Raw genomic sequence first — 27,839 nt, forward strand, 5'->3', positions numbered from 1 at the left:
GGGTAGGGATCTGTACAAGATTGGTGGGGAGGCTAGGACACCTGAGGCTCCCCATGGGAGGCCCCCATGCAGGGCCTCAGGTAACAAGCTAAGGAGTTGAGACTTACTTGTCTTTTGAGCTGGAGAGGGTCCTTGTTGGAGCTGTGCTCTGGAATATTTAATCAGGCCACTAGGTATAGAATGGATTAGAGGCTAGAAGACCAGGCAGCGATGGGAAATTATTCCAGCATGTTCTTTGATAAAATCCATATGCAAGATCTGTCACCCACCTCAGTGTGCTTTACATTGTAACTTGGTTTGTTTTTCATTCTCCTCATTCTAGGTAAGAAAGCTCAAAAGGACAGAGTCACACCTCTGCTAAAAGGGGTTGTCCCTTCCTTCTCTCAGTGTGGCAAGCACTTTACCGGGGAAATGGATGCTCCAGAAATTTACAGGGGCAGGTGAACCTTGTAAAGTGCTCACTCTTTGAAGATCTGGGCAGTTTCCAGCCAAACTTCTGGAGAGCGGCAGGATCAGCAGCCCCTGTCACTGGGAACCTGACATAATGATAAGAGAAGCAGCTGCGAGGGATCTTAACAGGTAACTTCAGGCTCCTGCTTTTGAGCAAGCCAGTAGCCCAGAGTCAGCCCTCGCCCTGTCCTAAATGTCTCCACAAGGGGACTTCTGTGGTGGTCCAGTGGTTAAGACTACACCATGCAATGCAGGGGATGTGGGTTCAATCCCTGGTCGGAGAAATAAAATCCCACATGCAACTAAATCCACACGCCACACCTGCTGAAGCCCATATCTGAGCTTGCATTTCCTTGTAGGTAAAATGAAGGGAGTAACACCAACCACGGAGAGTCCTTGTGAGGGTTGAATAAGTTAACGCTATTGGCAGGGTGCCGCACAAGCCACAGGCACCGGGCAAATGTGAATTCTTATTCATCTTTCAGTAACAGAGCTACGAACTGTTAGAGCTGGGGGGGTCTTAGAAGGGACTGGTCCAACTCTTTCATTCCATATGGTGAGAGGACTCCTGATAGCTAATCTCTTTCCTGTTGAAGTATTTGCTGATTCTGTCTTCACTAGAAGCAGAGAGCTGATGTCCCTCCTACGTAAATCCAATTTGAGCTCTATATCTGCCCATAAAAGGATATCTTGACTCCTCCATTTTTTCCTCAAGAACACTTGCCTATCATTTGCTCTTTGCTCTGCTAAAGGTGTGATCGATCAATGTACCATATTCAAAATGATCACGATTATGTGGGAGGATTGTATTAGCAACACAGCAGGGGAATCCTAAACAAATCCAGCAATACTGGAATAGCTGAAGGAAATTGGTTGTATTTATTCTTGGATAAGCTAAGAGTTAGGAGAAGGCAATGGCACCCCACTCCAGTACTCTTACCTGGAAAATCCCATGGACAGAGGAGCCCGGTAGGCTGCAGACCATGGGGTCGCTAGGAGTCAGACACGACTGAGCGACTTCACTTTCACTTTTCACTTTCATGCATTGGAGAAGGGAATGGCAACCCACTCCAGTGTTCTTGCCTGGAGAATCCCAGGGATGGCAGAGCCTGGTGGGCTGCCATCTATGGGGTCGAACAGAGTCGGACACGACTGAAGTGACTTAGCAGCAGCAGCAGCAGCAAGCTAAGAGTTAAATACAATTACTTATATTTTTTTCACTCTGCTTAATATTTTTAGGAATACAAATTGTTATTTTCCTTTTTTGAGGGCTTTAAAAAATAATTTTATTTAATTTATTATTTTTGGCTGTGCTGGGTCTTTGTGGCTCAGGCCTTTCCTCCAGTTGCAGCAAGTGGAGGCTACTCTCCAGTTGGGGTGTGCAGGCTTCTCGTTGCTGTAGCTTCTCTGGTTGTGGAACATGGGTTCTAGAGCACAGGCTCAATAGTTGTGGTGCTCAGGCTTAGTTGCTCCTTGGCCTATGGGAGCTTCCCGGATCAGGGATTGAACCTGTGTCTCCTGCATTGGCAGGCGGATTGTCTACCAGTGAGCCACCAGGGAAGCCCCAAGAGGGCTTTTTCTTTTTTTAAATTTTGGCTGTGCTGGGCGTTCCTTGCTTTCTCTAGTTGTGGTGTGTGGGCTTCTTTTGTTGAGGAGGATGGGCTCTAGAGTGCTTGGACCCAGTGGTTGTAGCCTGCTGGCTCATTAGCCCCACAGCACGTGGGATCTTAATTCCCCGACCAGGCATCGAAGCTGAGTCCCCTACATTGGAAGGTGGATTCTTAATCACTGAACCACCAAGGAAGTCCCCAAATTGTTATTGTGGCAAAATACTTATAACATGAAGTGTCCTATGTTAACTATTTTGGGGTGTAGAATTCAGTGACATTAGGGACTTTCACAATGTTGTGTGGCCACCACCACCAGTCCCAGAACTTCATCATCCCAAACAGAAATTCTTTACCCATAAACAATAACTACCTTCCTCCCAGTCCCTGGTAACCTCTAGTCTAGTTTCTGTCTCTATGAATTTGCCTATGCTAGAAACTTCATATAAGTGAAACAGACACCATGTATCCTTTGGTATCTGGCTTCTTTTACTTAGCATAATGTTTTCAGGGTTCATGTTGTGGCATATATCAGAATTTCATTCCTTCTTAAGGCTGAATAATATTCCATTGTATGAAAATTGGAGATATCAAGGGAACATTCCATGCAAGGATGAGCACGAAAAAGGAACAGAAACAGTAAGGATCTAAAAGAAGCAGAAGAGGTTAAGAAGAGGTGGGAAGAATACACAGAACTATACAAAAAAAAGTCTTAATGACCTGGATAACTACAGAGATGTCATCACTCACTTAGAGCCAGACACCCTGGGATGTGAAGTCAAGAGGGCCTTAGGAAGCATCACTATGAGCAAAGATAGTGAAAGTGACAGAATTCCAGTTGAGCTATTTCAAATCCTAAAAGATGATGCTATGAAAGTGCTGCACTCAATAGTCAGCATATTTGGAAAACTCAGCAGTGGCCACAGGACTGGGAATTGTCAGTTTTCATTTCAATCCCAAAGAAGGGCAATGCCAAAGAATGTTCAAACTACCATACAATTTCACTCATTTCACATGCTAGCAAAGTTATGCTCAAAATCCTTCAAGCTAGGCTTCAGCAATACGTGAACTGAGAACTTACAGATTTACGAGCTGGATTTAAAAAAGGCAGAGGAACCAGAGATCAAATTGCCAATATTCTTTGTTGGATCATGGAGAAAGCAAGGGAGTTCCAGAAAAATATCTACTTCTGCTTCATTAACTAAGCTAAAGCCTTAGACTGTGTAGATCACAACACACTGTGGAAAACTCTTAAAGAGATGGGAATATCAGACCACCTTAGCTGCCTCCTGAGAAGCCTGTATGCAGGTCAAGAAGCAACAATTAGCACTGGACATGAAACAATGGACTGGTTCCAAATTGGAAAAGGAGTACATCAAGACTGTATATTGTCTTATATATTGTCTATATATATATAGACATTGTCTATATATATATATATATATATATATAGACAATATATATATATTGTCTATAAATAAGCACCCTGCTTATTTAATTTCTACGCAGAGTACATCATGCAAAATGCTGGGCCGGATGAAGCACAAGCTGGAATCAAGATTGCCAGGAGAAATATCAATAACCTCAGATATGCAGATGACACCACCCTTATGGCAGAAAGAGAAGAGGAACTAAAGAGACTCTTGATGAAGATGAAAGAGGAAAGTGAAAAAGTTGGCTTAAAAATCAGCATTTGAAACACTAAGATCATGGTATCCAGTCCCATTACTTCATGGCAAATAGATGGGGAAGCAATGGAAACAGTGACAGATTTTATTTTCTTGGATTCCAAAATCACTGTGGACAGTGACTGTAGCCATGAAATTAAAAGACGCTTGCTCCTCAGAAGAAAAGCTATGATAAACCTAGACAATGTATTAAAAAGCAGACACACACACACACACACACACACACACACACAAAGCAGAGACATTACTTTGCCAACAGTGGTCCATATAGTCAAAACTCTGGTTTTTCCATAGCTTTGGTAGTCATGTATGTATGTGAGAGTTGGATCATAAAGAAGGCTGAGTGCCAAAGAATTGATGCTTTTGAACTGTGGTATCGGAGAAGACTCTTGAGAGTCCCTTGGACAGCAAGGAGATCAAACCAGTCAATTCTAAAGGAAATCAACTCTTAATACTCATTGGAAGGACTGATGCTGAAGCTGAAGCTCCAATATTTTGGCCACCCGGTGCGAAGAGCCCACTCATTGGAAAAGACCCTGATGGTGGGAAAGACTGAAGGCAGGAGGAGAAGGGGACGACAGAAAGTGAAATGGTTAGGTAGCATGACCGACTCAATGGAAATAAATTTGAGCAAACTCTGGGAGACAGTGTAGGACAGGGAGCCTGGCGTGCTGCAGTCTATGGAGGCGCAAAGAGTCGAACACAACTTAGCAACTGAACAACAACAAGGAGATCTCACTCTCTCTGCCTGATAGACTTCAGTTTGGGACACTAGCCTTTCCTGCCTGTGGACTGAGATTACATTGCTGGCTGTCCTGGGTCTCCAGCTTGCTAACTGCACATCTTGGGACTTCTTGGCCTCCATAACTGAAACAAGGGAAGGGGGCAGAGCACAGCCTTTCTAAGAATGACATAGTCATGCTGCTACTGCTGCTAAGTTACTTCAGTCGTGTCCAACTCTGTGACCCCATAGACCGCAGCCCACCAGGCCCCGCCATCCCTGGGATTCTCGTAGGACATGACAAAAACTGGTTAAAACCAACGAGGTCCAAGATGGCAGAAGATTCAACTTCCAGTAGACCTTGAGCCTCATTATATGCTCACTGTAATAGATTAGAATCTAAATGGCACACCCACCAGTGCCATGACAGCTCCTTACTTGAAACAGTTGGAATAATCCAGTCCATGAAATTACCCATCCAGTAAAAACTAACCACCCCATATTTTGGGGCCTCTCACCTTTTAAGATGGCCTACACTCTGTGGGGTGTGGTGTGTTTCTCTTTAAATAAATCCACTTCTTACCTTTGTCTCTCACTGAATACTTTCTGCCATGAGACATAATGAACTTGAGCTTCATTAAGTCCTGAGACCAGGTATGTGATCTCAATGAAAAGACAATGGGTTCTGGCAGAGTTCAAGTCCTCGCCCATGGGTTCAAATTCTGACTGAGTTGCACAGTTTCGTAACCACATGAGTTAATTCTTTATAATAAATCTATCTCTCTATCGATATGCATGCTAAGTTGCCTCAGTTGTGTCTGACTCTTTGCAATCCTCTGGACTGTAGCCTGCCAGGCACCTCTGTTCATGGGATTCTCCAGGCAAGAATACTGGAGTGGGTTGCCATTTCCTCCTCCAGGGGATCTTCCTGACCCAGGGATGGAGCTCGAGTCTCTTACATCTCCTGCATTGGCAGGTGGGTTCTTTACCACTAGCTCCACCTGGGAAGCCCAGTATAGTCTATATATCCTATTAGTTGTTTCTGTGGAGAACTCAGAGTAATACAACTTGTGATTTTTATGTCTTGTTTAAGAAATTCTCTTCTATCCTGAAGTCCTAAATATAATCTCCTTTAGTTACTTCTAAAGATTTTAAGGTTTTGTGTTTCAAATTTAGGTCCTTAATTCAACAGAAGGTTATTATTGTGTGTGCTCCAAGGTAGAAGTTCAATTTTATTTTTTTCCAAATGAATAACCAATTGTTCAGTATCATTTTAAAAGTAATCCATCTGTGTTAATTTCCCAGGGCTGTCATAACAAATTACCATAAATTGGGTGGCTTAAAACAACAGAAAATTTATTCTCTCACAATTCAAGAGGCCAGGAGTCCAAAATCAAGGTATGGGCAGAATTGGTTTCTTCTGGAAGCTCTGAGGGAGAAAACATCCCCCGCCTTTCTCCTGGTTTCAGGTGGTTCAGGATCCTTACCATAAGGATTTGCTTGTAGACACATCACACTAGTCTCTGCCTCTGCCTTCACATCTCCTTCTTCTCTTTGTTTCTGTGTGTCTTCTTTTCTCACATAGACACCAGTCACTGGATTTAGGGCACCCTCTAAATCCAGGTGTGTTCACCTTGAGACCCTTGACTAATTACATCTGGAAAGATCCGGTTGCCTAAGGTCATATGCTGAGGTTCCAGGTAGAAATGAATTTGGAGGAGATACTACTCCACCCGTGACACCATCCTTTGCTATTCTTTTGCAAATGTCATCTCTATTATACAGCAGATGCCCATATAAGTGTGGGCAGAATAGTCATCTTATCATGTAAACTTCTGATGAAATGGTTATACATGACACAAGATCATCTTATTAATCCTCACAACAGTTCTATGAGGTAAGTACTATGAAAATCACATTATTGTTGTGATAACAAACAACACCAAATCTCATTGTCTTTTAACAAAAAATTTTTCTCCCTCAGATTACACATCAGCAGCTGTGGGGCAGCTGTGGGTTGGCTGAGGCTCTGCTCTCTGTGTTGAAGGCTGTAGGCACAGGTGATGCCATTCCAGTGGCAGAGATAAAAGAGTTTGATTCTAGATTAAAACATGCTATGGTTCTTCAGGTTTCTGCTTAGGACTGGCCTACAGTCTCTCCAACTCAAATTCCATTGGCCAAAGGGAGTCATGTGATCAAATCTGACCTCCACCTGGGGAAGTGTACTCCTTCCTTTGGAGTCACATGGCAACTGGCTAGAATGTGTAATCTTACTGGGAAGGGGGAGAGCAAATAATCTGAGACAATGATATCTCTCCCACAGGGGTTAAGTAACTTGCCCAAGGTCAAAGAGCTGAGAAGGGACAGAGCCAGGATTCAAACTCGGACAGTCTTTCTCCACAGCCATAGTGCACTCCATACCTCCATGCCTGCTAGATGGTGTGCAAATCCATCTAAGCTTTAGGCCTTCTGCATGTGCCTTCCTGTAGCCTGGAGTGTCCTTCTTCCTCTGCGTGTTCAATTCACCCTTTCAGATCCACTCTGATAACTCCTTTGTGAACTTCTCTCCTTGGAATTAATCGCCATGTGCCCCCATCACTTTTCTTTTTTTTTAAATTTTGGCTGTGCTGGGTTTTTGTTCTAGCACATTAGCTTTCTCTCGTGTGACCTTTAGGGGGTTTTCTAGTTGTGGTTAATGGGCAGATGGTGACTGCAGCCATGAAATTAAAAGATGCTTGCTCCTTGGAAGAAAAGCTATGACCAACCTAGACAGCATATTAAAAAGCAGAGACATTACTTTGCCAACAAAGGTCCACCTAGTCAAAGCTATGGTTTTTCCAGTAGTCATGTATGGATGTGAGAGTTGGACTATAAAGAAAGCTGAGTGCCGAAGAATTGATGCTTTTGCGCTGTGGTGTTGGAGAAGACTCTTGAGAGTCCCTTGGATTGCCAGGAGATCCAACCAGTCCATCCTAAAGGAAATCAGTCCTGAATATTCATTGGAAGAACTGATGCTGAAGCCGAAACTCCAATACTTTGGCCACCTGATGTGAAGAACTGACTCACTGGAAAAGACCCTGATGCTGGGAAAGATTGAAGGCAGGAGATGGAGACGACAGAGGATGAGATGGTTGAACGGCATAACTAACTCGATGGATATGAGTTTGAGCAAGCTTCGGGAGTTGGGAGTTGGTGATGGACAGGGAAGCCTGGAAAGCTGCAGTCCATGGGGTTGCAAAGAGTCAGACTCGACTGAGTGACTGAACTGAACTGAGCTGAATGGGCTTAGTTGCCCCGAGGCATCTGGGATTTTAGTTCCTGGACCAGGGATCAAACCTGAGTCCCCTGCATTGGAAGGTGGATTCTTAACCACTGAACCACCAGGTAAGTCTCTCCCATCACATTTTATAAGTATATACTGTTTTGTACTCACTGCCCTATCCTCTCTGAAGGGTGGGAATGCATTCTTATTTCTCATGTGTCTCCTCTGCCCCAGGGCCTTGCACAGTGTCCCCTAAATGTTTGCAGTATTTGGGGATGAGATGAGTGGTGGGGGTTGGGGGTGGCGCTGAGCTGCAATGGGGCCATGCTCCTGGGGATGAGAACACTTGGCCTACTTTTTCATCCCTCTAACCTAAGCTTAGCACCTGGTGCTTAGGTGACTGGCAGGTCAGCACCCCGTGACTCACTCTGTAAGCCTTTAGCACCCTCACCTCGAGCCCTTGGGCTGGGGTGTGTGTGTGTTGGTGGTGGTGAGAGAGGAGGTGGGAATTAACTTTTGCCTTTCAGAAGCCCTCCCCTTTTCCCGCCCCAGGAAAAGGACAAGTAAAAGTCCTTCTCTTAAGTGGTCTGGGCAAGTCCCTACCCATCAGGTGTAGGAGGACTGCGGAGGCCTTGGAAGGTACAGGGAAGGGTGAGAGCATTGCTGGGTCAGAGAGGAGCAGCGAATAGGAAAGAGTGTGAACTGCACCGTGAAAGCTTTCACTAACTTGTCCAAGTGATTGAATTTAACCTCTTTGAGCTTCAGTTTCCCCAGCTGTCATCTGGAGACCATCTTCCCTTCTTCCTTAAGCAGTTGTAAAAATATATAGTTAAATGTTAGAAGCCCTTAGGAATGCAGCCTTGATATTACACAGACCTGTGTTGGAATCCCCCTCATAAATGATGCGACTGTGGGAAAAATGCAAAGCTCCATGAGCCATGGTGCCCTCATCTATAAAATGGGGGTAATAATTAGAGCTACCTCCCAGGGTGAGAAAACTATGTAAATAAAGTGTTTGGCACAGAGTGCTCAATAATACTGTCTGTTTTCATATGATTTGATGACACTTATTATTTCAGGAAAGGACCACACCTGGGAACGTTAAAAGGAAGGACACAGAGTCTAACTCACCCTGGACTGACTGCTTCCTTTAGCCAAGTATGAGGTGTGGCTTAGATGAATGAGGAAGTTGATCAGGAGGTGATAGCACTGTCTTTACACTATCTCCTTCTAAGGGGGAGGAGTAGAGAGATTAGCTGACCCACCCCGAAGATCAGATGTCCTTGTCCCCTGCCCACCCCCCGGCCACACACACATACAGTCCATTGACTCGTTATGGTGCCTTCCTGCCAATCTAGTCATCAAATCTTACGGGGGCAGCCTTTGTAATAATAATGATTGTATGAGACTGGTGGTACTGTTACTCTGAAGCATCCTTCATAATCTCTTTCGCAGAAACAGAATCTAGAGTTAGGGACTTTGCTGGTGGTACAGTGGATCAGAATCTGTCTGCCAATGTAGGGTTTGATCCCTGGTCTGGGAAGATTCTACATGCCATGGAACCCATGTGCCTAGAGCCTGTGCTCCACACTAAGAGAAGCCCGTAAACCACAATGAAGAGTAGACCCCGTTGGCCACAACTAGAGAAAGTCTGTGCTCAGCAACGAAGACCTAGAGCAACCAAAAATAAACAAGCAAACAAAAATTAATAAATAAAGCTATCCTGGGACTTCCCTGGGGGGAAGAGGGGAAGAATCCGCCTTCCAATGCAGGGGACATGAGTTCGATCTCTGATTGGGGAGCTAAGATCCCACATGCCGTGGGGCAACTAAGCCTGGGCACTGCAACTAGAGAGCCCATGTGCTGCAACTCGAGAAGCCCTTAAGCCATAAAGAAGTTACATGCTGCAACTGAGACCAGTTAAATAAATTCAAAATATATATATATTATACAAAGAATCCAGAGTTAGCAGGGACTTGGAGATTATTCTGCATTTCACAGATGGGGAAACTGAAGTCCAGAGAAGGGAAGGGTTTACCCTGCTGCTGCGGCCGCTGCCGCTGCCGCTGCTAAGTCTCTTCAGTCGTGTCCGACTCTGTGCGACCCCACAGACAGCAGCCCACTAGGCTCCCCCGTCCCTGGGATTCTCCAGGCAAGAACACTGGAGTGGGTTGCCATTTCCTTCTCCAATGCATGAAAGTGAAAAGTGAAAGTGAAGTCACCCCACAAAAAGTTCATGGCAGAGGTAGGACTAAACCTGTAGCTCCTGACTCCCAGCCCAGGGCCAGCGCTCCTGTCACCACACACCTGTCCTAGGCTTTCTTTTCCCACTGCCACCCCGCCTATTCTCCAATCTTCTGGACCACTGCAGTGGTCCCTAACTGGTCCTCCCTGCCTCTAGGGCCTTCCTGTCAATTTGTTCTATATATTCAGCCTGGTGACTGTCTGGAAGCACAGCCTTGATCTTGTCTCTTCCTTCCTAATAGAACTTACTCATTTTTCAGCTTGAAGAGTTATCTGATTCCTGGTTCAACCTCTAACTGAAGCTCCAGTCTTTGAATACATTTATTGACATTTATTGACAGAGAGTTCATCACTCCCATGGTGGTCCACTGCATCCTTGGATCCTGTTGATTACCGTTGTTGTCTAGTCGCTAAGCTGTGTCCGACTTCTTTGCAACCCCATGGACCAGGCTCCTCCGTCCATGGGATTTCCCAGGCAAGAATACTGGAGTGGGTCACCATTTCTTCCTCCAGGGGATCTTCCAGATCCCGAAATTGTACCTGTGTCTCCTGCATTGGAGCTTCCCTGGCGGCTCAGTGGTAAAGAATCTGCCTGCAAGGCAGGAGACGCAGGAGACAGGAGTTCAGTCCCTGGGCTGGGAAGATCCCTTGGAGGAGGGCATGGCAACCCACTCACTCCAGTTTTCTTGCCTGCAAAATCCCATGGACAGAGGAGTGTGGTGGGCTAGAGTCCATAGGGTCTCAAAGAGTCAGACACGACTGAAGCGACCGAGTGTGCAGGCGGGCACTCCTGCATCGGCAGGCAGACTATTCACCCCTGAGCCACCAGGGAAGTCCTGTCGACTGTTAGAGTTCTTTATGATAAGCTGGAATGCTCCTCCTGGGTGTCCACCCACTGAAGCTGAGTGGAATTCTTTCACATCCATTTGTCAGCAAATTGTAGTCAGTGTTTGATATGAGCCAGGTCCTGGGTGGATTAGGTGCTGAGGGGAACAAGAAAGAGGAATCGGACATGGATCCTTCTTCCATCAGAGAGTAGGGCTCAGGGCTTCACAGAGTTTTTTGTTCTGTTTATTAGGCCTAGAAAATAAGAAACTGATCAAATCCCCTTTCTGTAGGACAGCCCTTCAGATGTTTGGAGCCAGCCACTATATCCTCCTGTGCTTTCCCTTCTTCAGGGTATTTATTTAATTTGCCACAGAACATGGCACCCGGGTTTCAGCATTCTGGTCTCTTCTAGACATGCTCTAGTGTGACAGTGTACCCTTAGGAACGTGGGTCTGGAGCTGAGCTCTGTGGCCCAGCTGTGATCAGCCCAAGTCAGCCCAGAGTCTCTAACAGAGGCTGAATTAGAACCACAGAGGTCTAACCTTCTGTTTCTGTCGATACAGTATATCATGTTCACTCTCTTCCCCTTCCTTCCTTTTTTCTTTCCTCCGACCCTCCCTTCCTTCTTTCTTTCTTTTTTTTTTTTATGTAGCCACGTATTGTTGAGCTTGAGGTCAACTCAAACCAGTAAGTCATTGTCACTGAAACCGCTCTTAATCTAGATTCTTTCTACCCTGTATTTTGGGCACTGGTCCAACATGGCAGCCATTGGCCCCATGTGACAATTTACCTTTCAAGTACTTAAAAAGAAAAAAAAAATACTTAACACTAATTGAAATTAAGATTTTCGTTTCTCATTTGTAGGAGTCACATTTCAAGGGCTCAACCACCACAGTTGTCTAGTGGCTACGAAGTCAGACAATGCCTATTTAGGACATTTCCATTATCACCGAAAGTTCTATGGGACTGCTCTGGTTTGGACTGAAGGGCAGGCATTTACATTTATCCCTTGTGGCACTTACTTCATCTTGTTAGTTCCAGCTCAGCTCCAAGGCTGCTGAGATCTTTTGGAAACTCATTTTGGTTTGTGGAGTGTTTGTGGGCCCTCCCAACTTCCTGACAGCTGTAGATTTGATTAGCGTTTCATGCCTTCCTCTGCTTCATCTAAAACCACTGATAAAAATGTCCAGTGGACCAGAGCTGCACCGGAGCGCCGCACATGGCCCTCTGCACTCCAGGGTCACTCAGGCACTAGTTTAACCCATGAGGCCTATATACCAGGCCCTGTGTGCCAGGCACCTGGTACACACTAGACAGACAATGGCAAGTAAAGAGTCCTGCTAGGAATTCAAATGCCTTCACGTTGCATTCAGGGTTGCTTCTTTCTGGCCTATAGTAGCTAAGTGCAAGCTTGAGAATCAGCTTCCTGGGTTTGGATCCTGATTCTGCCACTTTGTTTATTTAAGAAAATATTTATTCATTTATTATTATTATTATTTTTTGGCTGCACTGGGTCTTTGTTGGGGGCTCTCTAGTGGCTGCACATGGACTCAGTTGCCCTGCAGCATGTGGAATTTTCTAGGACCAGGGATTGAACCAATGTCCCCTGCATTCGAAGGCAGATTCTTAATCATTGGACCACCAGGGATGTCCTCTCTGCCACTTTATAGACTATATAATGCCTTCGTGTTTCAGTTTCCTAAGAACCTCCATCCCACCATGTTGTTATGGGATTAAATGAGTTAATGCAAGTAAAGCTCTTAGAACAGCGCCTGGCATATAGTAATTAATGTAATATTAGCTATTATTTGTTCATGCTCAGTCCTGCTTTGGGGTCTCGGGTCCTCACTTCTGACCTCTTTTAGTTTGTGGATGACTTTTCAGGCCCAAACGAGGCCTGCCCTTCTTGATTTTTTATGTTCTTGGCTGCTCACCTGGCACGTCCTGTCCTCTGCTGGAGGGATTACTGCAGTGAAGAACTCCAATAACTGTTAGGCTTCATCTTGGTTCTGTTTGTCCTGCTGGAGAGACCCAGGACAAGCTTTCATCTATAAAATGATGAAATGATAATCACAGCTGCCTCACAGCACCACAGTCAGGGCTAAGTGAGACAAAGTAGATGCGACTTCCTGCACGTAGTAGGCCTTTTCATCCAGTAAAGCCCCTGAAAGTGCGGCTTCTTCCACATTTCTGTGTTTTAAGTCGTGTCTAACCAAGGAGGTCAGGCGCATTATTCCCTGTACTTCTGGAGGGCCTGCCCCTATCCCAGGAGCTCTGGCAGGAATCCCCTGTTTCTTCTGAGGAATGTGGATCCCTAATGGGTTCCCTGCCTTCTCCTCGCTGCTGTCTCGAGCTTGCTGAACTTAGGTTAGTTCCTCCTCCCAAGCCTCAGTCTGTACTCAAAGTAGGACCTGACGGGGCACCTCTAAGGGCGGTGGTGATTTAAACTCTAATTTAGAAAAGCTCTTTACTTTGGGTGTGCCTGAGATTGTGAAGGGTGGGCGTTGGCGTCCCGAAACAGGGGCCAGCCCTTGGAAAGCACCCCTACCCCTGCCAGGATTCAGAGGTATTGCCACCTGAGCTGAGCTCTCCCCCGAATGAGCGGCGCGATCTTCCTCGAGCTCGGGTCGCGGGAACAATGGGAAGGCGGCTGGGAGGCGGGTGGGCGTCGGCCAGGTCGGGGCTGGAGGTGGACCCGGCCGGCGAGCTGGGCGCCGGGGCCGTGGGGTTAGTCCGGGGCATTGGGCCGAGAGCCGAGGCGTCTTAGCCAGGGAAAACCGAGGTCGGCGCTGGCGGGGACCGGGAGGAGGCGGGGGGCGGGGCCCGAGCCCACCAGGCTGGGACGGGGAGGGCGCGGGGGCCCTGGGTGGGGTCTCCTCGGGGTCTCCCCGCCACTCGCCCCGGCCTCTGAGCTCCGCGGCGACACAGACAGGCGCCCGGCCCACGTGGGGAAGCGGGCGGCGGGCCAGCAGCGCCAGGAGGGCTCACGGGGCTCAGCCCCCTCCCTTGCTCCCCTCCCCAGGGGCCGGCGCGGCTCCTCCCGACGCGCGGCCCCGGCTCTGGAGGCTCGGGCAGCTCGCGCGGCGGCGCTCCTCCCGCTGCTCGCTCGCTCGCTTGCCCGTGGCGGCCGGGATCGCCGGCGCTTCCTCGCGGGGAGCCGGCCGGGGCGTGGCGGAGGGGGGAGCCTGGACGAGGGGGGCGGGCGGGGAGGGGGCTGCGCCGCGGGAGGGAGGGAGGGAGCGGGCGAGCCAGAGAGCGAGCCGGGCGTTTGTGCGCAGCTCCAGTGCGCCTCGGAGTGCGCCGGGCGGCCGCCGGACACACCGACCGAGGACAGACAGCGCCCGGAAGCCGCGCCGCAGCAGCCAGGTTAGCCGCCCTCGCCGCCCACTCGGGGCCCCGGGGACCCCGCCGCGTCTGGGCTGGTGGACGTTGGGAGGGGAATCGCCGAGGGCTCCGAGCGCGATTCCGGGTCCTGGAGCACTGACAGGCGGGTGGGCAGGCTCCGGGTGCGGGGTGGACACCACCGAGGCGGGCGGCGGGCGCCCAGAGCCGGCGGGGTTGGGGGGACCCGGGCCTCGGTTTGTGCGTCTCAGTACTGGCGCCCGTATGTGTGTGTGTCGGGGTCTTCGTCGCCGGATGTGTGTGGGGTGTGAGCGCGCGTGTGCCCGTGGGTCCGTGCAAGTGGATGATCGGTGTGTGCGCGTGCGTGTGTGAGAGGGTGTGTGCCCTGTGTCTCCGCGTGTCCGGGTGGTGTGTGTGTATGCGTGTGTCTGGGCGTCAATGTGTCTATGAGAGCGTGTGTCTGAATGTGCAACTGAGTGTGTGTACATTTGGATGAGGGTGTGTGCCGATGGCTTCGCCGGTGGCTGGAACCTGTGGCGGTGTGCGTGTGTGTGCGCGCGCGCCAGTGTGAGTCCCCGTGTGTGCGCGTGTGAGGGCGGGTGTGCACCCGCGTAGCCCCGCGTAGCCCCGGTGTGCGTGTGCGCGGCTTTGTCTGCACACAGCCGGGAGGAAAGGGGTGGGGGCGGCTGCCGAGGCGCCGCCGTCGCAGGGAACCGGGCACCTGGCCTGGGCAGAGGGCGGCGGCGGCAGTGGGAGGGTGCCCTCGGGGCCGAGACTCTCCGCCGGCAGGTGGGCGGCCACGCCCGGGGGGCCGGAGGGAGCCGGGGTGACAGCGGAGCCGGCGAGCCCGGCCGAGCCGGAGCGGAGGGCGTGTCCTGCCTGGAGCCCGGGGGTGTGTGTGTGCGGGTGGCGGTGGCGACAGCGGTCCCCAGGTTGGTGACCCAGTCGGTTCAGGGATCCGTTTCCTGTAGTGGCGCTGGGACTGTCGCCCAGAGGCAGACCGGGCCCGACCAGGTCTGCCGCACACCCACCCTTACCCCTCCCTGCTCCCTGGGGTAGAGCCGCACCTTAGGTGCCCTGAGGGGAGGAGGGAGATCCACTCTCTTAAAGGGCCAGTGCCCCTACTCCAAAGAATCCCCCTTCAGGAGGTATCTACTCCAAGAGAGGTCTCTGGGTGTGTCTTACTCCTTTCTCCATCAATTGATGCAGCGCAGGCATTTGGAAATGTGTGCATGTGTGCATGTTCTCTCTGTGTGTTTCTTGTGCGTTTGAAGGCACAGGTGTATTTTATCAGTGAACAGCGAATAAGGCATCTCTTGATGTCTATGTGTATGTGTTTTTCCATGAGCTTTGGTACATTTGTTTCTGTGTATGTACACATAGCTGTTTGTGTGTTAGTGAGTCTGTGCATGTGGGTTTGCAAGAGAAATGGCATTTTGCTGCCAACTGGAAGAGAATAGAAAAATTTTGTCCAGGGCCACCCTGTTTTAGAAAAACTGGGTGAAAAGGTGGTTTGGAAATTTAGCCCCTGGCTTTGCAGGTTTCAGATGCTGGTACCGAAATGTAGGTAGAATGAGATTAGACTAGCTAGGAGGATAGAAATGGAGACACTTCCAAGAGGAAGGAAGTGTTCTTGAAGAAGGCTATCAAGTGTAAGAATTCACCCTTCACTTCTAGTTCTTCTTCCCTAGAACCTGACCTCCCCCTCTGCTGCTCAGCTTGCCAGGATAAAGTACACAGGATTTGAAGTATAAAGGGAGTGAGCTGGCAGTGCGAAAAGAAGGAGGGTGGCTGGGTAATAGGATTGGGCCAACAGCAGATTTCTGCAATTTTAAAAATGTTTCCCCAGCAAGTCAGCAGAAGTTGGGGGTAAGCTGATCCTGCTGTTGTCTTTCCCGAATCTCTTTCCCAGGGCAGGAAAGGCTGGTCTGCAGCTCAGGAGCCCTGGAATTTGGTGCTGGGGTCTCCTTTTGACTTTGGTCAAACCTTTCATGTACTTACCTATTCACTCAACTCATTTTTTTGAGCTTCTTTTATGTAAGAGTCTAAACCCCCTAAACCTCAGTTTCCCTAGGTGAGCAGCTACTAGGCTGGATTCTGGACTTTGAGGCCCCTTCCCTTTCTCAGAGTGCTAGAGTTTGTCTCACTGTTACTCACATTTAGGAATCTACCTTTCCAGCCCCTAAATGGGGGCCTCCCAAGTGGCACTAGGGATAAAGAATCTACCTGCCAATGCAGGAGACACAGGTTCGATCCCTGGGTAGGGAAGATCCCCTGGAGGAGGAAATGGTAACCCACTGCAGTATTCTTACCTGGAGAATCCCATGGAGAGAGGAGCCTGATGGGCTATTGTGCATGGGGTTGCAGACAGTCGGACATGACTGAGCACAACACATCCTCCAAATATCCTGGCCATGGGTCTCACTCACTGCTCCCCCTTGCCCTCATATATTCCAGTCTAGAGCAGTGATTCTCAGAGTATGGTCACCCCACCAGAAGCAGCAGCAGGGTGACCTAGGATCTTGTTAGACATTCTTGGGGCTCCCACCAGATATACAGAATCAATAACTCTTGGGGTGGTGCCCAACAGTCCATGTTTTAACAAACACAGGTAATTCTGATGCACACTAGAGCTCAAGAGAGGTGCAGACAGGAAGCTGGAACCTCCTAGAGGAGGAAACCCCTGGAAAGCATCTCCTGCCCCCTTCCTGAAACAGCTGACAGCCATAACCTGGTTAGTAGAGGTGCTGGCTTCGAGTCTCAGGTCTTCCTTGTGATCTTGGACAAATTGCTCCTTCACGAAATAATGCAATGACTCATTGACAGTGTCTGCTCTGGGCCAGGTTCTGAGTAAGGGGTTTTCCCTGTTCTGCTTCATTTCTCCACTTCTTATGCAGATCTACAGGACCCGCAAAGCTGAGTCCCTGCCCACCTCCCTAGAAACCATCACTCTGGCCTTTCTTCAGTTCATCCAGGCACCAGGAGCTCATATGTCTTTGGGATTTTGCACTTGCTGTTCCCTCCATCTACCATACCCTTCCTCTGCTTCTTGTCTTGCTTAACTCCCACTCTTGAGATTTCAGCTCAAAAATCACTTTCTCAGGGGAGCCTTCACCCAGCAACTCCCTAAGACAAGTCAGTTTTTCCTGTTTTACATTCTTACAGCTTCCTCTATTTCGTAGCACTTGTGAGAATTTGTAATTATACTTGAACTTGTTAGCTGGTTGTCTGTCTCCCCTCGCTGGATTGTGACGCCATCTGGGCAGGAACCTGCTTCTCAGTCCTCCTAGTGTCCCACACAGTGTTTGGCTTACGATTTGTGTTTGATAAATTTGTTGACTGGATGACTTTATCAAATGGAAGATGGTACTAAATGATACTTAGGGCTTCCCAGGTGGCTCAGTGGTAAAGAATCTGCCTGCCAGTGTAGGAGACAGGAGACGTGGGCTCGATCCCTGGGTCAAGAAGATCCCCTGGAGGAGGGCATGCAAACCCACTCCGGTATTCTTGCCTGGAGAATCCCATGGACAGAGGAGCCTGGTGGGCAACAGTGCATGGGGTCGCAAAGAGTAGGACACAACTGAGCAACTGAACATGCAGTGCTCATATTAAATGGTACCTAAAGTGTCCTCTCAAGCCCTGATCTCTTAATATCTGAGCAGGCCTCAGACTTTTTTTTTGAAGTAGATTTATATATCTGTCTTATTTTTCACTGCTATGTCACCATAGATTTGAGACCCTACTGGGTGCCCAGGTCCATGCTGGGCTCTGCTCTAGGGGAGGCGGGAAAAAGCTCTTCAGAAGACACAGTTTTCCGTGTCCTCCTGGGTTGAGTTCCTTCAAGAATGACAAGAAGAATGCTGAATAAGAGATCTAAAGATCTAGGTCCATGTCTTATTACACGACTGTGAGCAAGTCACTTCTCCTTTCTTGTTTGTTTCCTCTTCTGTGAAATGAGGGCATCAGGATGGGTGGTATGCCTGGCATTGGTTACTGGCACTGGCCCTAGAGTATGTAGTGCTGTCATTGCCACATACTAGTCGAGTAGACCTGGGCAAGTGACTTCATCTCTTCATTTCCTCACCTATAAAACAGGATCAATAATAGTATTGGGTTCTGAGAATGAAATGAAGTAATATACATTCTTGTATAAAAATCAGTTAACTTATGAATCTGTATTGGGACTTATTTGCAGCATGCAGGATCATTGTTGCGTTCTATGGGATCTTTCATTATGGTGCACAAACTCTGTAGTTATGGCCTGAGGGCTTCAGAGTGAGCGGGCTTCAATAGTGGCAGAGTGCGGGCTTAGTTGCTCTGCGATGGTATATGGGATCTTAGTTTCCCGACTAGGGATCGAACCTGCATCCCCTGCTTTTGGAAGGCGGATTCTTAATCACTGGACCACCAGGGAAGTCCCAACAGTTCAATATTCTTGAATGCCTTTGTACTGGGCCCTAGGCCTACAGAGACAGAAATGAATGCAGCATGCTCCCAGGCTGGGTATGTGGGGCAATGTGCAATGCGATGGTACAATGTACAGGGTGTCAGGGTATGGCTGTTCATGGAGGAAAAGGCAGTGTTTGGGCTTGATTTTATTTTCCAGGTAGCTGGAGCAGCTCATGCAAAGGCATCGTGACTTGTTAAGGGAAATACAAAGAGTTCCATGTGGTTGGAGCAGAAGGTGGTGAGTGGTGGGGACAGGTGCAGTGAGTGGCTGGAGATAAAGAGGAAGTTTGAGGCCAGATCTGGCCGGGGGCTGAAGAGCTTGAGTCCTACAGGTGCTGGTGGAGTTAGGGAAGAAGACTAAGCTAGCCAGGAAGGATCAGATTTGCATTTCAAAACCACAGCTCTCCAGGTGGTGGGAGAGGTTGGCTTGGGTGGAGGGGGAAGATTGTTCACCTGGGGCTCACAGGGTGCTTATTTGCATGATGGAAGGGCCTGGTGGGGTGGATAGAGACCTGGAACACAGAATAAGCCTGGTGGATGGAGACTTCAGGTCAGCCTGAACCAGAGTGGTGAGGGAGTGATGAAAATGACTTCTCCCAGGACCTCAGGCCTCCATTCACCTCCAAGACTGCCTAGCGAGTGGCAATCTGAAAACTGGAATTTAAGAATTCCAGGTCTGCTGCTCAATGGACTCACCATGTATTAATTTCCTAGGGCTGCTTCATGAAATACCACAATCTGGGTGGCTTAAAAAAGCAGAAATGTTTTCTCTCGCAGTGTAGAACTAGAAGTCAGAAAGCAAGGTGTCGGCAATGTTGGTTTCATCTGAAAGCTGTGAGCAGGGGGTCTGTTCAGTGCCCCCTCCTAACTTCTGGTGGTGGCCAGCAATCCGTGGAGCTCCCTGGCTTGCGGCTGCACCTGCCTCCGTCGTCACGTGGCTTTCTCCCCTTCCTCCCGGTGTGTCTCTGTGTCGTCTCCTCTTCTAAGGACATCAGTCATGTTGGGCTCAGTGCCAGCATGACCTCATTTTATTTTAACTAATTGCATCTGCAAAGACTCTGTTTCCAAACAAGGCCACCTTCTGAGCTTCTTTGAAGACATGAATTTGAGGGTGGACACTATTCAACCCAGTACATACAGGAAGATGGAAAAGAGTGCAGGCCTTGGGGTCCCCCAAGCCCAGGTCCCAATCCAGGCTTTGCCATGGAACAGCCATGACGCTTTTTCTCAGCCTCAGTGTCTTCTCTGAAATGGGAACAGTAGCACCTGGAGTGCTGGGTTGTGGTGGTGAGACGTGGTCAAGGTAACAAATGTGGGGACTTCCCTGGTGGTCCAATGGCTAAGATTCTGAGTTCCCAATGCAGGGAGCCTGGGTTCGATCCCTGGTCAGGGCACTAAGATCCCACAGGCTGCAACTGTCCACATGCTGAAACTAAAGATCCTGTGCGCTGCAACAAGGGCACGGCACTGTCAAATAAATACATTAATTAAAATATACTGAAAAAATAAAACCAAAGACAACAGACGTGAGTAAGCCTGGTGAGGTGGCACACAGCAGGCACCCAGGAATTATTACTTCCTCTTTGGCTCCCCTTTCTCTTCACTTAGTAGCCTGGACAAGTCACCTAAATCTTGCGTCACTTTCCTCATCTGCCAAATATAAATAGTCATCATCCAGGTCTACCTACCTCACCAGATTGTGAATCCCAGGGGATAATGAGAAAGCTCTTTGTAAATTGCTTTTGAGTTCGTGGCTGTGATTTTTAATTATAATCATCATCTCCATGATAACCCTTGGCCATTGCCACATCCACAGCACTCTCAGCAGAGCCCAGCCCGGCCCACTCTTCTTCTGAGGCAAGTCCTCGTTGCCCCTTTGTGCTCCGAGGCGTCCTACCAGCAGGACAGCTGCTGTCAGAGTCAGAAGAACCTTAGAGATGCTGGTCCTCCATTGCCCTCATTAGCCAGAGGAGGGAAGCAGACTCGGAGGGAAGTGACACCCCTGAAGGTCACACAGCTGGTCAGGGGCAATTGGAACACCCTGTTTGTGGTTCCTGTTTAGAGTCTGAATGGTCCTTTTTCCCTGGCTGCAACTTTAGCCCCAGAAGCAGGACCTTGGTGCAGGTGGCGGCCTGGAGAGAGGGTGACACGAGGCCCAGATCTGGGGAGCCAGCGGGGAGAGTCCTGCTCAGTTAGGATCAGGTTCCCCAGCAAAGGGGTCCCTGAGTCCTGAGTGGACGAGCGCTGCCTCCCAGGCTCAATGGGCAAGTCGTTTTGCTCTCGGCCTGACTCCGGCCATCTCTCCCTGCTCTGGGGGTGGAGGCCGCTTGCCATGGGCAGGCAGCAGCCTCGTGGGGAGCCAGAGCGTGGAGGTAACCCAAGGCTTCAGTGTCCCTACTGACAGCCGGGGCGGTGCTTCTCGGCAGGCTGTGTACCTACCTCTCAGCCTTGCCGTGGCCGGCCTGGGGAAGGCTCTGGAAAGGAGAGAAGGCTTATCCTGTTTTGGCAGTTTCCCCAAAGTCATCTTCCTTCCCCCAAACTGGGAAGCCAGGCCCCTCCTCAGCCTCGACTGTCCTTTCCCTTCCTCCTCCCTCTTCTCAATTCCTTCTCACTCCCTTCTCCTGCCTTCTTCCCTCCCCGCCTCTCTCTACCCATCATCTCTCCAGATTAAAGGTCTGAAGATAAAGACCCAGTTCTGGTGGCTGGTTTGGGGGTTGCTTGAGGTGACCTAAGAATTAGAAAGCTTAGAGTCTTCCTCATTAGAGGCTGGGCTGGTGACTGATAAACAAGTGCTTACGTTTATTGGCTCACCAGGTGCCAGGCCCCGTGCTAAGCGCTTTATGCGCCTTATGTCTTTTAATCCTCGCAGCTACCCAGTGAGGCAGGGATTACGATCCCATTTTATTAAAGGAGGCTAATAACTTGCCCAAGTCCTACCCAGTCTTCAGCCAGAAAGTGGCACAGCTGGAATTTCAGTCCAGATCTATCCAAAGCCCACGGGTGCTCTTGAACCTTTCCCATACTGCCCTAATGGAGCCTTGGAGGATACTTAGGTGTCCGTAGAGGGATGCACACTTGCTTGAATCTGGAGAACAGAGGCTGTGGATTCCACCCCAGGCTTCCTCTCAAGCTTGTGCTATTACCCCATCAGAGACCAGCTTTCCTATAGGTGCTCGGCCTCTGGTTCTAGGCAGCTGCCCACCTGCAGGAGAAATGCTGTGTCAGGGGCAGGTGACAGGGTAGGACTGAAGGCATTTGGCTTTTTATTTATATATTTATTAACTATTGAAAAAAAATCCAGACTTCATTTTATTTATTTAAAAAAATTTTAGACCGCATCATGAGGCATGTGGGACCTACATTCCCCAATCAGGGATCAAACCCACACCCCACACCCCCTGCACTGGAAGGTGGAGTCTTAACCACTGGATCACCAGAGAAGTCCCAGCTTTTTCTTAAGATGTTGTTTTGTCACTGGTTTTCTTAGTTTTTCATGGATTGCCCAGAGTGTCCCAGTTAAATAAGCTTATCATCTTTCAAAGCTTGGAAGGGTGCTTGGGGGCTTGGAGGTCCCTATCAGCCTCAGTGATGGAGGGGAGGGAGGCAGAGGCTGAAGCCAGGAAAGCACACTTGTTCTCAAAAGGAAAAGGAAGGGAGCCAGACCTGGCCAAGGGCCAGAGTGCGAGTCTGGAGAAAGGAAAAGAGCCTTTTGGCTGAGATTGATAGAAACCTTCCTCTCAGCCCAAGTTCAGCTCAGGAGTCCAGACGGCCTCCCAGGCAGGGCTGCTGATCTCAGAAGGTCACTTCAGAATCTAGCCAGCTTCAATCTACTTGCTGGGCCTCCACCCACCCCCACCATGACCTTGACCTTGACCATGGTCAGCTTGAGCAGGTGGCTCAACCAGAGGGGACTTTGATTAATGAGCAGTGGCTTTAAAACTTCTAGCCATGGAGCCCTCTCTACATTCAATAGGTGAGACAGCTAAAAACCACTGTGACTCAGCACCCTGTGCTGGGGCCCTGGAATCAGCCCGTTTTAATCAGTTCCAGTTGAGGTGACTGGGACACGGAGGGTTCTCAGATTGTCCTCAGAGAACACTGGTCTCAGATGTTTGTGAACTTCTGAAATAGCATGCACAATTTTCAGAGTGTTCCTTGTTCTCCAGAAAGGACCCCTAGGCACCATGTGAGTCTTTGAGTCATGACCCACCCATAAAAGTTTAGAACTGCCGAGACAAGGATTGTTGCATTGAGTGGGAGCCTAAGGACTGGAGAAAGGTCACTAGGAGGTCATGGCAGAGGGAGGTGTTGAAGCCAGATTTCTCCCTGCTCTCAGCACATGGCTGGTTTTGCTCTGAAGATGCTGGGGGACTGGGAACCCGGCTCTTCCCCTATCGGGGCCTCAGTTTTCCCAGCTGTAAAGTGAGGTCTGGACAGGATAAGCCCCAGGTCCCATGCAGCTTTGATCTGTGCTCCTAGAAGCCAGGTCTTCTGCTGTCCAGTTCACATTCTTTGCCCCTCTCCTTGCTGCCTCCCCAGCTTCACCCACTTCTGGTGGGACCACCTCCTCCCTTTAGCATCTCCCTTCTTCAGAGCTTCTACGCAGAGCCTGGACTCTAGCCCCTTGAGCCCGTCTTGTCAGACCATGTATCCAGGCCCCCAGCCCTTTCTTCCTGTCCATGCCCACTCATCAGATTCAACCAGGTGCCTGTGAGTCTGGGGACACTCATGGTGACCTCTCTTCAGGGCTGGACGCCTGGGCCCAGTGCCAAGAGGAGGAGCTGGTAGAGGGGGTCTGCTGTGGCTTCTGGGACACACCCAGTGCTTACCTGTGTCTTTGCCCCACCATCCTGGGTTCGTCTCTGCCAGGAATGCCACCCACCTCCTTCCCCAGTCACTGTTGAAATCCTGCCTGCCTTGTCCAGGCTTAGCTCAGATGCCAGCTTCTGTCCCCCAAAGGCTTGTGAGCCCTCTCATCCCCACCCCCTCAGTGATATCTGTCTTTCCCCCCTCTGCAGTCCCATAGTACCTTATCTGTTCCCCTCTGGGGACAAGTTCTGCTTGCTCTTTGATTCATCCTGGCACGTGGCTTGTCTCTTGTGCTAGACTGTGGGCACCAGATCGCTCGTATAACCTTCTGTGCAGCCAGCACCTAGCACAGAGCTTTGCACAGAGCAGGTGCTTAATAGAAGGTTATGCAGTTTTATGTACCGAATCTGCCTCTGCCGCTGGGGAAGGACTGGTTTCTCTGGAGCCCCCACGACCTCGGCACTGTCGAGTCACAACTTCTCACTTACCCCCTCTTTTATGTGTGGATTGGAGGGAGGCCAAGTAGGGCAGTGGATAAGAACTGAAATTCCAGTCTTGACTCTGCCATTTCCTGGCCACGTGGTCTCGGACAAATCATTTCACCTCTCTGAACCTCAGTTTCCTCAGTTTAAAACAAAGGAGTAGGAATGACAATGGGGCTTGAGAGACTTAACTGAAATGACATGTGTTAAATGCTGAGATCCGAGCATTGTAAAGAATAAATGGTCAGTAAACAATTTAAAAAATATATTTATTTATTTGGCTCCACTGGGTCTTAGTTGTGGCATGTGGGATTTTTGGTTTCGGCGTGCGAACGTTTCGTTTCGACATGTGGGATCTAGTTCCTGATCAAGGATCGAACCCGGGCCCCCTGCTTTGGGAGCATGGCGTCTTAGCCACTGGACCACCTGGGAAGTCCCTCAATAAGAGATTATAATTCATTATTTTTCAGCTAATGATTATTACCCTTGCTGTTTCATCAGGCACCCAGTGTGTTCTCACCATGCTAAGGAGCAAGGGTGAGGGACAGAGAAAAATCATTGCAGGGGGTCCTTGGTCTGCAGGGTCTTAAGGTCATGTAGCAGGGCTGGTAAGACTGTCTTCTGGGAAGCAGTGTCTGAGAGAGACACGGCTGAGAGAGTTGAGGAGTGAGCGTTCAGTGTAGACTCCGTGCTGTAGGCAACATTAGAGCTGAGAGGGGATGAAGCAGGAGGGGACGGGGGGAGTCAGGGAGACAGCTGTTTCCCTGGGGAGATCAAGGAGATGAGCATCAGGCCAAAGATGGGAGAGTGGGCCGTGTGCTCGGAGAGTTGTGAGAAGGAAGCAGGAAAGGGTGAAGTGGAAGCAGAAGTGACTCTAGAATCTCCACTTCTCTGGTGACCCAGTGGTTAAGAATCTGCCTTGCAATGCATGGGATGCAGGTTAAATCCCTGGTCGGGGAACTAAAATCCCACATGCCACAGAGCAACTAAGCCTCCACATGCCGCAGCTAGAGAGTCTGTGCACCGCAGTGATGCAAGAAGGATTCCATGTGCTGAAGCTAGGACCTGACACAGCCAAGTAAATAAACAATTTTTTTTTGTTTTTTAAAATAAAAATTGTTTTTTAAAAAAGGGCCTTAGGGTCAATGCCCCAGATGAAAGGTGAGCTTCAAACTTTGTCTTACCAAGAAGAAACTGGGGGAGTGATCACTCATGATGCTGCTACTGAGAACGACAGAGAGAAGACTGGAAAGATGGGGCAGGAAAAGAAAGTTGGGACTTTGTGGAGGAGGTAGTAGGGCCCAGTGAGCATGGAGGCCCTTTGTCCCACTGCCCAGGCTTGAGCTGAGAATAGTCAGGGGTGAACTGGTGCTCCGGGGCTTTGCCGTCATGTCTCAGAGCCTATCTCGTAACATCAAGGCTGCCTGTTTACCTGGCCAGGATCTGAATGCTGGTTTGTCTGAAGTTAAAACTCAGATTGATCCCAGAAATGTCAGATACTCTGAATATCAGGGGAAGCAATCTCTTAGTCCACCCTTCTCACTTCCTCGTTACACAGACCGGAAGCAGCGGTCCAGAAGGGGGAGCCCCTACCCAAGAATGCCCAGGGAACTGGCCACAGTGAGTTCCACACCAGCCTGGGGTGGGCTACAGTCCTTTGTAGGCCTGGGTTAGGGGATGGGAGGAAGAGGGTGAGGAGGGGGCCCAAGGAGGGGTGTATAAATGACAAGCGAACGCCAGATGAGAGCAGTCCGTTGCTAGGGTGTGAGTATGATCCCAGGTGGGTGGGATGTGAGTGGGCTGGAACCGTCATCATCCTGGGCTTTCCTTCTTCCCGGAAAGAAAAAAAGGCCACATAGGTGGGATCCAGGGGAATATTGGGATGTGGGGGAGTTCAGGGGGTGGCCTGAGAAGAAGAAGCTGTTGCCAGGCAGCGAGAGACATGACTGTGTTACAGCGGTATGGAGCACACCAGCAGCTTGGGCCTGGCTCCATATAGCCCTGTACATGACACCGTAGTGTTATCTGTCACCCCTTGTTTATGGGCAAGAATGTGCTACAAAGGTCACAGCTCAGAAGGGCAGCACCAGGGCTGGGGGACTTCAGAGCCATTTCCTGGCATGTTCTGGGTGATTGCCCTCCCGGTCCTCAGCCCAGCTTGGTCTTAGCAAGGACCCAGGACAAGTCAACTTTTGCCTTCCTCCATTTGGGGCTTCCTGGGTGGCTCAATTGATAAAGAACCTGTCTGCCAAAGCAGTAGATGCAAGAGATGAGAGTTCCATCCTGGGTGGGGAAGATCCCCTGGAAGAGGAAAGGGCAACCTATTCCAGTATTCTTGCCTGGAAAATCCCATGGACAGAGTAGCCTGGCAGGCTACAGTCCATAGGGTCGCAGAGAGTCAGACATGACTGAGTGTGTGTGTGTGTGCACAGGCGCGTGTGTGCACGTGCACACACACACACACACACTTCTCCTCTATCACCCCACCCACCTATTTGTTAATTAAAAATATTTATTAGGGACTTCCCTGGTGGTCCAGTGGTTAAGAATCTACCTTACCAGGCAAGGGACGTGGGTTCAGTCCCTGGTCGGGGAACAAAGATCCCGCATGCCAGGGGGGTGGTGGGGGTGGGTAACTAAGCTGGCCTACCACAACTAGAGAGCCCACCTGCCACAAAGAAAGATCCCATGTGCCGCAACTAAGACTCAACACACCCAAATAAATAAAAAAATGTTTTTTAATTTATTGAGCACCTACTATGTGCCAGGCACTGCCCCTGACCTTATGGAACTTACGCCACCCCCCTCTAGTTGCCCCACACTGGTAGGATGGGAAGGAGGAGGTGGGTGGCTTTACTAACCACCTCTTTCTCCCTTTCACTCCAACCCCTTCCTCTCTATCCCCTTCTAAGTCCCCCTACCACAGATGGGACTTTCTGCTGGAACTGCCTCCTGCTGAAGTGGAAACCAGAGTTAATTGTTAAACCTAATAACTGGTGAGAGTTTCGCCCGGTTAGGCTGAAGGGCGGGGGCTGAATGCTAGCCGTGCTCCCCAGGAGACAGGTGGAACCACCCAGGTTCTTCTGGCCTATCCCTGCCACCCTTTCCCTCCTCTGGAATCTGCCTCCTGGGCCTGCTCCTCCCTCCTCCTGGGCGTGGGGGTGGACTGCCTCTTGGACCCTTTCCCTGGACTCCAGCTGAGGTGACCCTGGGAGGTGAGTACAGTCTCTGGCCCTAGTCCAGGGGCCTCTGGGTGAGTGTTCTTGGGCAAGATGTCAGGGAGGGCATGGCAGCTAGCCTCGGGGGACCCAACCCAGAGGACAAGCAGCCAGTGGACCTTGCTGGCTTTGCCTCCTGCCGGGTAAGAGTGGGAGGGTGGGTGGGAACGGTACCCTAGTGGCCTAAGCCCCACATACAGGACCACCGCCTAGTGCAGACCACGCTACTCCCTCTCCTTTAATCCTTAACCCCTGTTAGGGGACACTCTCTGGGCTTCCTTAGTGGCTCAGTGGTAAAGAACTTGCCTGCCAATGCAGGAGACTCAGGTTCAATCCCTGAGTTGGGAAGATCCCCTGGAGAAGGAAATGGCAACCCACTCCAGTGTTGTTGCCTGGAAAATCCCATGAACAGAGGAGCCTGCTGGTCTGCAGTCCATGGGGCTATAAGGAGTTCAGACATGACTGAGCAACTGAGTGCATATTCTGCCACTAGACTTGTGGAGTGGGGGGATTTAGTGGTAAAGGCTTATTTATTCCTCTAGAAGCCTGTGCCTGAGACCAGGTCCCTGCCAGGCTTTAGGAACGGAGCTTAGTGTTCCAAGTCAGACAGTCTGTGGGTCAAAGCTGAGTGACTTTGGGCTGGTCACCCATCTCTCTGAGTCCCCATGCCACCCTCGGAGCATGGGCACACTGATCCCTTTGTCACCCGCACTGTGAGTATAAAGGCACCTGAGATAGA

General features: G+C 49.8%; 1 protein-coding gene across 1 annotated transcript in view; it reads left to right on the top strand.

Annotated features, from left to right (window-relative positions):
* Positions 1–14,118: 14,118 nt before the first annotated feature.
* The window catches only part of EPB41L1 (erythrocyte membrane protein band 4.1 like 1), a 135,589-nt gene continuing 121,868 nt past the window's right edge, over positions 14,119–27,839 (top strand). The window contains exon 1 of the mRNA XM_055544937.1: positions 14,119–14,166. The gene's annotated coding sequence lies outside the window, so the exon portion shown is untranslated. The remainder of the gene's footprint in view (positions 14,167–27,839) is intronic.

This window comes from Bubalus kerabau, chromosome 13 (genome assembly GCF_029407905.1).
Source record: "Bubalus kerabau isolate K-KA32 ecotype Philippines breed swamp buffalo chromosome 13, PCC_UOA_SB_1v2, whole genome shotgun sequence".
NCBI lineage: Eukaryota > Metazoa > Chordata > Mammalia > Artiodactyla > Bovidae > Bubalus > Bubalus kerabau.